The sequence below is a fragment of the Schistocerca nitens genome, chromosome 3 (assembly GCF_023898315.1).
Source record: "Schistocerca nitens isolate TAMUIC-IGC-003100 chromosome 3, iqSchNite1.1, whole genome shotgun sequence".
Lineage (NCBI taxonomy): Eukaryota > Metazoa > Arthropoda > Insecta > Orthoptera > Acrididae > Schistocerca > Schistocerca nitens.
Window position 1 is genome coordinate 211,416,689 of NC_064616.1, and position 12,786 is coordinate 211,429,474.

A 12,786-nucleotide genomic window follows, 5' to 3' on the forward strand; every position below is an offset into this window, starting at 1 on the left:
GACATCACACACATCCATGCCCGAGGCAGGATTCGAACCTGCGACCGTAGCGGTCTCGCGGTTCCAGACTGCAGCGCCAGAACCGCGCGGCCACTTTGGCCGGCGAATATTCGTTCACATTTGTGTTGAACGCAGTTGGTTTTTATCATTCTGTATTAAAACATTTCCTTTTATCAATAGTGCAATTTATGAACAATGTTTTGTGCGTAGAATAAAATTTCCAATGGTAAACTTAACTGCTTTTTCGACGTTATTTTACCAGCTAACTAAAAATAGGAAAGCCTTGAACCCCTTCCACTAAATTTAGTTAGTATTAAGATTCTTTTACAGGGAGTGCAGTGGAGCTGACGCTGAAATCATTAAGTACTTGGTTATACCATCGCTAGTCTCACTGAACTCTTCTCAACTCTACACGTGATGTGTGGTATGGCGTCTCCTTACCAGCAACAGGTCCCAGGTTCAAACTAGTCATTTCCCTAAAAAAACACGCTCACAGCGTCGTTGAGCGAAAGTGGTAGGGAGACACGACTTAGAACAAACAGAAACCACACAGAATGTTAGACTGTACAGATAGGTATGGGCGAGCAAAGTTTAGAGGGATAGGAATCACCCGCCTTGGTTTGAGGGCAGTCTTAGAAACAAGCTCTGAAAGCGGAATGAATTTCACTGCAGATTTAAACGCACTCTAAACTCGTCAATTAACAGAAACTGAAATAAACGAAATTAGTCTAATGAGAGCAACGCGTGGATCGTTCGACTAATTCGAAACTAAAATTCTATCTACCAATCTGATTGAAAATCCTAAGAGGTTTCGGTGTCGTGTTAAACTGGGTGTCAGTGTAGAGCCATCTGTCCAGACGATGGTGAATAGAAAGCAGAAATAACAATTTCCTTCTCCAAAGCTGTTTCACTGTAGAAGATCGCACTGAGATTCCTCCTCCCTAAATCTTCGAACGAACTCCAAAAAGACACATATCTAAATAAGTGACGACATAATAGAACACAAACTAAAATCACTTAACAGAGGACAGGCGAGGAGGCATCATAGGATACCTATACCACACTATATAGAGGATGCAAAAGTAACTGCACTTATTTTAGCAGCCGTGTATATAACATCAGTCTGTTGTAGAAAATTGAACACGTTTTCGCGCGTACAAAAACCTATATTTGACCGAAAAACCTCTGCGTAGAAATCTTCACGGATTCCACATAAGACGATCGTGGGAAACCCAGCTCGGTCCGCCTGTTCACGAGACTCAGAAGGCAGTAAACTAACCGCGGGAAAGGCAGATAAATGACTGAGATTCGCTGGAAGAATCCTCAGGAAGTGTAAACCACTAACGAAAGAGCTAATTTAAAATACCGTCGTTCGACTGTTGAGTATTTCTCATCAGTCCTGGATTCCTTACCAGATGGGACTGATAGACGAAACAGACAGTCCAAAGAAGAGCAGCGCGCTTTGTCACAGTGTAACACTATTATCGATATTACCTATAATGGTCTTATCTAACTTCCTTGTTTTTACTCAATGTGATTTCTATATAACTATGCTCTTTGATGTAACATGCATGACCGGCCGTAGTGGCCGAGCGGTTCTAGACGCTACAGTCTGGAACCGCGTGACCGCTACGTCGCAGGTTCGAATCCTGCCTCGGGCATGGATGTGTGTGATGTTCTTAGGTTAGTTAGGTTTAAGTAGTTCTAAGTTCTAGGGGACTAATGACCTCAGCAGTTAAGTCCCATAGTGCTCAGAGCCATTTGAACCATTTTTTTGTAACATGCATGTAAATGTTTTCTTGAATATCTATGATAACTTGTATAACTGTGCTTAATCTATTGATGTAATGTCAAAAGTAATGCGCTGTAAAAGAATGTAAATAGCTAGAAATGTAATTGTAATACTGGTTCATGCTTAGAGAAAGTAGGTTTGTAGTTATGTAAAACTTGGAGGAAAGTCCATCCGCAACCGAACTGGTTAGGCCGGAATAGAAAAGGTGGATCTGGCGCTCAAACTGCAAGGCCCCTGTGTGGTATGAGTCAGTCAGTGGATAGCAGGTATCTGGTGCGCATCTTGTGAACTGAAAGAGGCGAGATGAACTGCAAGATTATATAATACAGCCTCGGGTGCGGAAATAATGCGGTTTGTTAACCCTCTGGTATGAAAATCCGACGCTAAGAAGTGAATTTTTAGAGCTCGTCATACGGGAAGAGCCATGGATACTTCTGTCGCCCTTTTTTGAACAGCGCAGGGGATCTACGCTGCCACCACCTTCATCTCACATCATCTGTTGAATACTGTATACCTGCATGGACCAGTTATATGGTTTGGTTTTCAGTAATAATTTTGTGTTCTGTAAACTTTTTGTTGAGCCATCGTATTTGATTCTTAGTCATTTACTTAGACAGAGTCCTATCCTAAGTGCTACGATGAATCCGAATGTCCTGTTTTAGTGAACTGAAAAGCAATTTTTTTCCTTAACATAAATGAACAAACTTTGTGGAGTTGTAAAGTAGATAATTATTTAGTGAGCATAAATTTTGAAATACTCCACGTAGGTTTCATGAATGAACAGTTAAGGTATTCATTTCAGAGATTTTTTCAATTGAAATAATAGGATTTACAATTTTGTGTGTAATGTAGTTAACGGTGTTTCCCATTTTGTGTTGTAACTTAAATGTTCAGCCACGATCTGAATCCACCGATAAAAATATTGGCTCTGACCAGTATGGGACTTAACATCTGAGGTCATCAGTCCCCTAGAACTCAGAACTACTTAAACCTAACTAACATAAGGACACCACACACATCCATGCCCGAGGCAGGATTCGAACGTGCGACCGTAGCGGTCGCGCGGTTCCAGACTGAAGCGCCTAGAACCGCTCGCCACCAACGGCCGGTGAATCCTCCGATAAATTAGCTTCTGGGTCACCAAGCTGGTTGTTGAGCCAAATTTAAATATCATATCACAATAGCAGCTATCAAACGTAAGCAACTGGCTACAACTATTCAAACTATACTAGTTCCATCCGTCACATATTCCATTTGAGCTAAATAATGGGCCGGCTCGGTGGCCATGCGGTTCTAGGCGCGTCAGTCCGGAGCCGCGCGACTGCTACGGTCGCAGGTTCGAATCCTGCCTCGGGCATGGATGTGTGTGATGTCCTTAGGTTGGTTAGGTTTAAGTAGTTCTAAGTTCTAGGGGACTGATCACCTAAGATGTTAAGTCCCATAGTGCTCAGAGCCATTTGAACCATTTTTGAAGCTAAACAATGTGAGGTAGTAAATATTCGTTGAAAATGCAAACAATATTCAGTACAAAAGATGCTATTAATTCATAACTATTTCAATAGTAACAATTTCTTATAATTAAAATGGTAAAAGAACTTCTTGTCCATGTCAATAATGCTCCACTATCAGTATTCATTTACCTATAATTATTTTCATTTTCCTACTGTAATGTACAGACAGTAAGTGTCATTGAGAGTCTGTTGTTGCCTGAACACATTAATACCTCTCCAGTGTAGTTAAATTCAATTCACTGAAACACAACTTGCTAAATGGTGCTACTGTTCTGTATCTTAGCAACTAAATGTAACTTTAGTATCATGTAAAGTCAACCTACACAGTTTACTTTCTTTATGAATCATTCTAGTACTGAGTACAACTTTGCCTTAGTAGGCTGGCGACCGTTTCTTGTAAAGTAATTACTGTGTGCTTCATTACTAATACAACCTTGGTTCGATTCCCGTTTGTTTTGTTATTGTTTCCTCTCAATAACAATCTTTCCAGAATCGAAAAATGGTCCGATACGTATCTACTGCACACAGTCACTGTCACAAAAATGCTTGCACAGGTGTAACATTATCGGCATATTACTGAAATAATAGCAGCCGGTAGTGTTATAACAGGTTCTTCTAGAAAGCGCGATGCTCATCCAATTCCTTTGGCCCAAGCTACAAGAGTGTTGCTATGCATCCCGGTGCAGTTTACTACACTACTGGCCATTAAAATTGCTACACCAAGAAGAAATGCAGATGATAAACGGGTATCCATTGGACAAATATATTATACTAGAACTGACATGTGATTACATTTTCACGCGATTTGGGTGCATAGATCCTGAGAAATCAGTACCCAGAACAACCACCTATGGCCGTAATAACGGCCTTGATACGCCTCGGCATTGAGTCAAACAGAGCTTGGATGGCGTGTACAGGTACAGCTGCCCATGGAGCTTCGACACGATATCACAGTTCATCATGAGCAGAGACTGGCGTATTTTGACGAGCCAGTTGCTCGGCCACCATTGACCAGACGTTTTCAGTTGGGGAACGATCTGAAGAATGTGCTGACCAGGACAGCAGTCGAACATTTTCTGTATCCAGAAAGGCCCGTACAGGACCTGCAACATGCGGTCATGCATTATCCTGCTGAAATGTAGGGTTTCGCAGGGATGGAATGAAGGGTAGAGCCACGGGTCGTAACACATCTGAAATATAACGTCCACTGTTCAAAGTGCCGTCAATGCGAACAAGATTTGACCGAGACGTTTAACCAATGGCATCCCGTACCATCACGTCGGGTGATACGCCAGTCTGGCGATGACGAATACACGCTTCCAATGTGCGTTCACCACGATGTCGCCAAATACGGATGCGACCATCATGATGCTGTAAACAGAACCTGGATTCATCCGAAAAAATGACGTTTTGCCATTTATGGTCCCTGGTTCGTCGTTGAGTACACCATCGCAGGCGCTCCTGTCTGTGATGCAGCGTCAAGGGTAACCGCAGCCATGGTCTCCGAGCTGACAGTCCGTGCTGCTGCAAACGTCGTCGAACTGTTCGTGCAGATATTTGTTGTCTTGAAAACGTCTCCATCTGTTGTCTCAGGGATCGAGACGTGGCTGCACGATCCGTTACAGCCATGCGGATAAGATGCCTGTCATCTCGACTGCTAGTGATACGAGGTCGTTGGGATCCAGCACGGCGTTCTGTATTACCCTCCTGAACCCACCGATTCCATATTCTGCTAACAGTCATTGGATCTCGACCAACGCGAGTAGCAATGTCGCGATACGATAAACCGCAAAGTCGGAAACGTGATGGTACGCATTTCTCCTCCTTACACAAGGCATCACAACAACGTTTCTCCAGGTATCGCCGGTCAACTGCTGTTTGTGTATGAGAAATCGGTTGGAAACTTTCCTCATGTCAGCACGTTGTAGGTGTCGTTACCGGCGCCAACCTTGTGTGAATGCTCTGAAAAGCTAATCATTTGCATATCAGAGCATCTTCTTCCTGTCGGTTACATTTCGCGTCTTTAGCATGTCATCTTCGTGATGTAGCAGTTTTAATGCCCAGTAGTGTATTAAAATTTAGAGAGCGTACAGTCCTAGAAGAGTCAACCAATATATTCCTTCCTCCTATCCACATTTCGCGTACAGGCAAGGTTAGAGAAAAAAAAGCGCTCGTATGGAATGATCTAAATTTTTCTTTTTCCGCGCGCTGTTCGAGAGAGGAACGGCAGAGAAATTGCTCGAAGGTGGTTGGATGAGCCCCCTGCGAGGCACTTGACTGTGAATTGTAGTCATGTAGATGTAGGTTTACCAACAATCGTTGTTCAGGCGCATCAGTCACGACTGGAACAGAAACAGTATCCTCTGCCGCAGTCCATAAGGTCATTTGCAGAGTTCAAATGATATTAGATTTGAGTGCAGAGAAACCGTAACACGCCAGCTAGGAGCACTGATCCACAGGCTGCATCACCTTGCGTCTTTTGAGTTTTGATTGATACTATCACGAGGGACTGGTTTTCTTCATTCCGGACCCAAGAAAGTGCACAGGGTCCGTAGCACTTTGACATTTTCCGCCGACGATGCTATTGTCTACAGCAAAGTAACGTCCGTAAGGAAATGCTGATAGAGTTTTCACTTGTCGTAATGAATGGTACTTCTCTCTAAATCTGGGTAAATGCGACCTAATGCCCACAAAAAAGCGAGAGAATCCGATAGTAGACGACGGCAGTATTAAATATTTAGGGACGATACGAAATGGGATAGGCTTGTAAAACCAGTTGTAGCGAAAGTGAGTAGATGAATTTTTGAAAGGGTCATTTAGTGTAAGCATTACAGCAGAAAGAGCTCTTAGATTGCTACAGTCGATGTAGACATAAAGCACTCCGTGTTCAGGCCACAAGTGGCCCATCGGGACGGTCCGACGCCATGTCATCCTCAGATGAGGATGCGGATAGGAGGGGCGTGTAGTCAGCACACCGCTCTCCCGGTCGTTATGATGGTTTTCTTTGACCGGAGCCGCTACTATGCAGTCGAGTAGCTCCTCAAGTGGCATCACGAGGCTGAGTGCACCCCGAAAAATAGCAACAGCGCATGGCGGCCCGGATGGTCACCCAACCCAGTGCCGGCCACGCCCGACAGCGCTTAACTTCGGTGATCCGACGGGAACCGGTGTATCCACTGCGGCAAGGCCGTTGCGATATAAACATAGGAAACTCTGAAACGAAAGTGGCGTTGTTCTCGGCAGACTGAGAGAATACTATGGAAGAATCCTGCTGCAGAGCATATGGGGAGGCTGAAAAAGAAAGACTAGCGTGCACAAGAGACACGAACGTTCAACAAATCAAGAGATATACCAACACGCACATAGGCGTTGGTCGTGACGTTAAGTGGGGAATGTCAAATCGCGCGGTGGGGTTATACTGCGACCTGTTAGATTACATAATTAAATTACAATTTACAAGATGGGTAGTACGAGACACGGTAACGAAAACAGAGAGTGATTAAACAGAACGAACCTGAACGTAGTAACACGGGGACTGACCTCTGTTGAGTACCTCAAAAGGATATATGAGATTTCTCATGCGAAACTTATGAGTGGACATTTCATCAGGTGTAAGTGATATTCGTCTTGTATGCTGTGTGCCTCAGCAGCCAGTACCATTTCCTTGTCCTATTTCTTTCGTGAATGGTGCTCAGAAAAAAGAGTTATTACGCCACCTTGTGAGCACCAGTTTCTATAATCTCACTATACGGGATGCGCTGAAAAAAACGGCAGTTTTAGTTGTTTTGGAGAGAACTTTGTTTATCCGTCATCAACATTATCCACTTCGAAACAGACCTCATTACGTATACAGTTATACCATGGCTTTTACAGACTCCTGCAACAGAGGCTACAACCCTGTCTCACTCCATTCCCAACCACTGCTTCCCTTTCATGTCCCTCAACTCTTATAACTGCCATCTGGTTTCTGTACAAATTGTAAATAGCCTTTCGCTCCGTGTATTTTACATCTGCCCCCTTCAGAATTTGAAAGAGAGTATTCCAGTCAACATTGTCAAAGGCTTTCTCTAAGTCTACAAATGCTAGAAACGTAGGTTTGCCTTTCCTTAATCATTCTTCTAAGATAAGTCGTGAGGTCAGTATTGCCTCACGTGTTCCAATATAAATTAATGTTCAAAAAAATGTTAAAATGTGTGTGAAATCTTATGGGACTTAATTGCTAAGGTCATCCGTCTCTAAGCTTACACAATACTTAACCTAAATTATCCTAAGGACAAACACACAAACCCATGACCGAGGGAGGACTCGAACCTCCGCCGGGACCAGCCGCACAGTCCATGACTGCAGCGCCGAGACCGCGCGGCTAATCCCGCGCGGCAATAAATTAATGAACAGCGTTTAAGACCAATGGTGAATGTACTTATTTACTAGTGTCACTTAAAGAGTTAGGTGCAGGGAGAACGAGAGACAACGAATAATCGATAACTCACGACAACTTGAAAAGCCTAAACCAAAAGGACTAAAGGAAGGAGACGTACTGTGTATTGTCTACGGCCAACAGAACGCCGTAGAAGCGAGAAGCAAAGGCTGAATCAACTACATAAAGACAGAGGCTGGTTCAAAATGGCTCTGAGCACTATGGGACGTAACTTCTGAGGTCATCAGTCCCCTAGAACTTAGAACTACTTAAACCTAACTAACCTAAGGACATCACACACATCCATGCCCGAGGCAGGATTCGAACCTCCGACCGTAGCGGTCGCGCGGTTCCAGACTGTAGCGCCTAGATCCGCTCGGCCACTCCGGCCGGCAAAAAACAGAGGCGTACGGCACGGTGTCTGCGGCTGAGGCAAATGTTAGGCAGAGTAGGTAAAAGAGAAGTGGAAGAAAGAGGAACGAGACATTCCAGGAGCTGTTTGCAGGGAAAGCGAATGCTGTCGAAGCTCGGGACGGAGGCGGAGGGGAAGGAGAGAAGAGGGCAGACGGCGTGCACTGCGCGGCCGGCGGCGGCGTCTACGTCTGCGTCTACGGCGCCCGTGTTTCTCACGACGTAAAGCGCGTGTTGCACCGTCCAGCCGACGTGACCCGCTGAAGTTGACCTCGTCTGCCGCCTGCCGCATTAAGTCACGTCCGTGGCGGCGGCGGTGGCGGCGGCGCGGCCCGGCCCGCACAACGACAAACGCTGCACACGGCACACGCCACACGTCGCACGCCACACGCCTCCTCTTCCAAATATCTCTCTCTTTGCTGCACAGAATATCCGGATTCGATAATCGTTACTGGCAACGATTTTTCCTCGGCGAAAGGATCCATTCTGCATGGCGAAGACAAGTGAGGCGCTAATTGGAGGAAAGGATTACCCAGCAAAACCAAATGAAGACCGAGCCAGAGTCTGTGCGTGAGAGAAACGAAGGGGAGGTAGTGACACAACATCTTACAAGAGGAGCGCCAATTCCCTGCGTAGCAGAACAACATTGAACGTTGACCTGCGCCGGCCCGGGTGGCCGAGCGGTTCTAGGCGCTACAGTCTGGAACCGCGCGACCGCTACGGTCGCAGGTTCGAATCCTGCCTCGGGCATGGATGTGTGTGATGTTCTTAGGTTAGTTAGGTTTAAGTAGTTCTAAGTTCTAGGGGACTGATGGCCTCAGCAGTTAAGTCCCATAGTGCTCAGAGCCATTTGAACCATTGACCTGCACTTCTGCACGAAAATATTAGTCGCGCACTTTTACTAACAAATTTTTAAATAGTACACATTTTTTGAAACTACACATTGATAGTGACCGGGCCAAATATCTCACGAAATAAGCATCAAACGAAAAAAACTACAAAGAACGATACTCGTCTAGCTTGAAGGGGGAAACCACGTGGCGCTATGATTGGCCCGCTAGATGGCACTGCCATACGTCAACGGATATCAATTGCGTTTATTTTTAATAGGAACCTCCAATTCTTAATTACATATTCGTGTAGTACGTAAAGAAATATGAATGTTTTAGTTAGACCACTTTTTTCACTTTGTGATAGATGGCGCTGTAATAGTCGCAAACGTATAAGTACGTGGTATCACGTAACATTCCGCCAGTGCGGACGGTATTTGCTTCGTGATACACTACCCGTGTTAAAAGATGGCTCTGAGCACTATGCGACTTAACTTCTGAAGTCATCAGTCGCCTAGAACTTTGAACTAATTAAACCTAATTAACCTAAGGACATCGCACACATCCATTCCCGAGGCAGGATTCGAACCTGCGACCATAGTAGTCGCTCGGCTCCTCACTGTAGCGCCTAGAACCGCACGGCCACTCCGGCCGGCACCCCTGTTAAAATGTACCGTTTACCAATTGCGGAAAAGGTCGATATCGTGTTGATGTATGGCTATTGTGATCAAATGCCTAACGGGCATGGGCTATGTATGCTGCTCGGTATCCTGGACGACATCATCCGATGGCAATCTAAATGGTGAAATGTATGCTGATTTCCTACGTAATGTTCTACCGATGTTACTACAAGATGTCTCACTGCATGACAGAATGGCGATGTACTTCCAACATGGTGGATGTCCGGCACATAGCTCGCGCGCGGTTGAAGCGGTATTGAGTATCATATTTCATGACAGGTGGAATGGTCGTCGAAGCACCATACCGTGGCCCGCACGTTCACCGGATCTGACGTCTCCTTATTTCTTTCTGTGGGGAAAGTTGAAGGATATTTGCCATCGCGATCCACCGACAACGCCTGACAACATGCGTCAGCGCATTGTCAATGTATGTGCGAACATTACGGAAGGCGAACTACTTGCTGTTGAGAGGAATGTCGTTACACGTATTGCCAAATGCATTGAGATTGACGGACATCATTCTGAGAATGTATTGCATCAATGTGGTATTTACAGGTAATCACGCTGTAATAGCATGCTTTCTCAGAAATGATAAGTTCATAGAAGTACATGTATCACATTGGAACAACCGAAATAAAATGTTAAAACGTACCTACGTACTGTATTTTAATTTGAAAAAACCTACCTGTTATGTTTGTGACTATTACAGTGCTATCTATCAAAAAGCGAAAAAATTGGTCCAACTAAAACATTCATGTTTCTGTACGTACTACACGAATATGTAATTAAAAATGGGCGTTCCCATTTAAAAAAACGCAGTTGATATCCATTTGACCTATGGCAGCGCCATGTGGTTTCCTCCTTCAAACTAGACTAGTTTCGTTCTTCAGTTTTTTCGTTTGATGCTTATTTCGTGAGATATTTGGCCCGGTCACGATCAATGGACCACCCTGTATACAGCAGACGAAAGAACCGCTGCGTCTAACGCGACCGTCAATCCAATGATGAAAACACAAGTGCCGAAATTCCGAAATCTCTACCGGAAAAACCCCAACAATGTTTGCGATGTCAGAGTTAAAGTTTACGCACAACAATTTCACGAACAACTATATGATGTTTGCGGTTGCAGTTAATAGTCCGGACGCTCGCGCGATGGAGACAGTGTCAGACGTCATTCTGAAGCCTTATCCATACGATCGATATCGACACTGTTGGAACATAGTGGTCCAGGTCATGGGCAAATGTTTAGACGAACGGATGCAGCAGAGCCTACATTTTGAACGTATTAGTGAAAGGACGCCTTCTTAATTGTGGCACCATCTCCGGAATATTGTGGAGAGGTCACCAATGTCGGATGAGACACTTTGGCAAGTATGGCTCAGGTAGCAACCGCTGTCAGTGAAAACTGCAGTAGTCACTTGTGGGACGGAAAACATTAGTTCTGCACTGTCAGTCGCTGACAAGGTGCACGCGATATTGAGGCAGGCGGATACCTCACCAGTAGCATAGGTAGAAGACGACTGTAACACAATGGAAGCCGCAGTTATACGACAGGAGCAAAGTCCGTCGACGAACAGTCCCACAGTCTATAGTTAGAATTGATGCAAAAACAGTTATTGGCGCTGTAGTCGAACAAACAAGACAACGTCTAAAGGGGTAAAGTACATCTACATCTACATCTACATGGATACTCTGCAAATCACATTTAAGTGCCTGGCAGAGGGTTCATCGAACCACCTTCACTATTCTCTATTATTCAAATCTCGTATATCGCGCGGAAAGAATGAACACCTGTATCTTTCCGTACGAGCTCTGATTTCCCTTATTTTATCAAATGGCTCTGAGCACTATGGGACTTAACAGCTATGGTCATCAGTCCCCTAGAACTACTTAAACCTAACTAACCAAAGGACATCACACAACACCCAGCCATCACGAGGCAGAGAAAATCCCTGACCCCGCCGGGAATCGAACCCGGGAACCCGGGCGTGGGAAGCGAGAACGATACCGCACGACCACGAGATGCGCGCCTTATTTTATCGTGGTGATCGTTCCTCCCTATGTAGGTCGGTGTCAACAAAATATTTTCGCAATCGGAGGAGAAAGCTGGTGATTGGAATTTCGTAAGAAGATGCCGTCGCAACGAAAAACGCCTTTCTTTTAATGATTTCCAGCCCAAATCCTGTATCATTTCTGTGACACTCTCTCCCATATCACGCGATAATACAAAACGTGCTGCCTTTCTTTGAACTTTTTCGATGTACTCCGTCAGTCCTACCTGGTAAGGATCCCACACCGCGTAGCAGTATTCTAAAAGAGGACGGACAAGCGTAGTGTAGGCAGTCTCCTTAGTATGTCTGTTACATGTCCTGCCAATAAAACGCAGCCTTTAGCCTTCCCCACAACATTTTCTATGTGTTCCTTAAAATTTACGTTGTTCGTAATACCTAGGTATTTAGTTGAATTTACGGCTTTTAGATTAGACAGTATTTGTCGTGTAACCGAAGTTTAACGAGTTCCTTTTCGCACTCATGTGGATGACCTCACACTTTTCGTTATTTAGGGTCAACCGCCACTTTTCGCACCATTCAGATATTTTTTTCTAAATCGTTTTTCAGTTTGTTTTGATCTTCTGATGACTTTATTAGTCGATAAACAACAGCGACATCTGCAAACAACCGAAGACGGCTAGTCAGATTGTCTCCCAAATCGTTTATATAGATAAGGAACAGCAAAGGGCCTATAACACTATCTTGGAGAACGCCTGAAATCACTTCTGTTTTACTCGATGACTTTCCGTCAATTACTACGAACTGGACCTCTCTGACAGGAAATCACAAATCCAGTCACATAACTGAGACGATATTCCATAAGCACGCAATTTCACTACGAGCCGCTTGTGTGGTACAGCGTCAAAAGCCTTCCGGAAACCCAGAAATACGGAATCGATCTGAAGTCCTCCGTCAATAGCAGTCAACACTTCATGTGAATAAAGCGCTAGTTATGTTTCACAGGAACGATGTTTTCTAAACCCATGTTGACTGTGTGTCAATAGCCAGTTTTCTTCGAGGTAATTCATAATGTTCGAACACAATATATGTTCTAAAATCCTGCTACGTATCGACGTTAACGATATGGGCCTGGA

The 12,786-nt window shown here is 44.7% G+C and overlaps 1 protein-coding gene and 1 pseudogene across 1 annotated transcript in view; both read right to left on the bottom strand.

The window, feature by feature from the left end:
- Positions 1-12,786, bottom strand: part of LOC126248164 (growth/differentiation factor 8-like) — a 467,910-nt gene that overhangs the window by 208,767 nt on the left and 246,357 nt on the right. The window lies entirely within an intron of this gene.
- LOC126250205 (5S ribosomal RNA) lies at positions 6,381-6,498 on the bottom strand (annotated as a pseudogene).